Source organism: Leopardus geoffroyi, chromosome C2, assembly GCF_018350155.1.
Source record: "Leopardus geoffroyi isolate Oge1 chromosome C2, O.geoffroyi_Oge1_pat1.0, whole genome shotgun sequence".
Lineage (NCBI taxonomy): Eukaryota > Metazoa > Chordata > Mammalia > Carnivora > Felidae > Leopardus > Leopardus geoffroyi.
Window position 1 is genome coordinate 150,637,415 of NC_059333.1, and position 1,858 is coordinate 150,639,272.

General features: G+C 41.2%; 1 pseudogene; it reads right to left on the bottom strand.

Annotated features, from left to right (window-relative positions):
* Positions 1-1,159: 1,159 nt before the first annotated feature.
* LOC123610421 lies at positions 1,160-1,647 on the bottom strand (annotated as a pseudogene).
* Between the last annotated feature and the right edge of the window lie 211 nt (positions 1,648-1,858).

Consider the following 1,858-nt stretch of genomic DNA (forward strand, 5'->3'; position numbering starts at 1 on the left):
AGAAAAAATTTAGTTAGGTACATACAAAAGCCACATTGAAATCTCATAGGCACGATTGGTCTATGGTCTATACCTTCAAACATCTAACAAATAATTATTCTCAGCCTGGAATTCTATGCCCACAAACTGTCAATCATGTGTGAGTTTAAAATATATTTTAATGCATTCAGGAAACCTAAAACTTTTTATCTCCTGCCTTTTCTTAGAAAGCTACTGCTGACGTGTTCCAGAAAAAATAAGGAAGAAAATGAAGAGAAAGGAAACCATGGAGCCCAAGAAAGAAAGAACCCAAAGGGGGAATGACAGCTACATAGTAGGCTTAAAGAGTGACCATTTCGGGAGAAGTAAACTCGTAGAATAGTGTTTGGGGCTTTTTAAAATACACTTTTAACTACCTAAAAAATCATGTTAATACACTGATTCATCTGATGAAGCATTTGAGAAAAAAATTTAAGGATCAGGACACAGGTAATCGGTTGAAAAAGGAAACAATTATTAACACCAAGAAGAAATAAATAAAAAGGAAATATCATTATAGTGTCTTCCTGTACCCTGTCATAAACAGTATTTGCAGAAAGCTAATGATGAAGAATGCAAACTGACTATTGAATAAACCCAAAGTTTACAGACATATAAATAAATAGGTGTAGTTGGTGTTATAAGCTGAATGGTATCCAAAATTCATATATCAAAGCCCTAATCCCCAGTGCTTCAGAATGTGACTATATTTGGAGATAGAATTTTAAATCCAATATGATATGTCTTTATTAAAAAAAAAGGAAATTAAGACACAGATGGGTACAAAGGGAAGACCATTTGAAGACACCAGAAGAAAATGGGCGTCTACAAACCCAGAAGAGAGGCATCAGGAGGAACCAACCTTTACTGATGCCATGATCTTGGACTACCAGCCTCCAGAACTGTGAGGAAATAAATTTCTGTTGTTCCAGCCTCCCAGTCTGTGGTGCTTCGTTATGGTGGCCCTAGCAGATTAAGACAGAAGGGAAACATGTAAGTCAAATCTTCCTAAATTATAATAGAAAGTCATTGTGCAAAAATATCCAAAACTGATAAATCAAGAAGCTTAAAACATGAATATAAACATATTTTTTAAAGTACTTGCTAGCTTTTAATGGACCTCCTTCCATGTGGCTTCAAACTACCAAGACACAGACCCCCACACACCCTTAATCTTCTCAGCTCTTCTCCTGAAGAATTTGGCCTTCGCGATGACAGGCTATTTGGGGAGCTTTTCCTTTCCCAAAATTTGGCAGTAGCCAGATCACAGCACATCAACGATGGGAGAAACTCCAGTTTCTGTTCTGGTACCATTTGCCCATGTCTGCTCACTGACCAGGGTCCACAGTTTATTGAGGTTGACAGTTGGGCAGAAGCTCTGCTTCCTCTTGAGGAGGTGATGCCTCGTTCCAACTTTTCCAAAGTAACCTGGGTGATATTTGCCGAAGTTGATCCTGTGGTGATGCATGCCACCAGCATTTCCGCAGCCCCCTGGGTGCTTCGGGTGCTTGCCCACGCAGCCATGGCTCACGTGGTCCTGAAGTTTCTGGGTCTTCCTCAGGCTGGATGGCATGTTGGAATTTTTTTTTTTTTATTTTTATGTTTGAGAAAGAGTGCAAATGAGGGAGGGGCAGAGAGAGACAGTGACACAGAATCCGAAGCAGGCCCTGAACTGTCAGCACAGAGCACGGGGGGGGCTCGAACCCAGGAACGGCGAGATCATGACCTGAGCCTGACTGAGCCCCCCAGGAGGTTAGGCTTCTGACTTCGGCTCAGATTCTGTCTCTCTGCGCAACCCCCTTCTCGTGCTCGGTCTCTCTCTGTCTCTAAAACATAAATT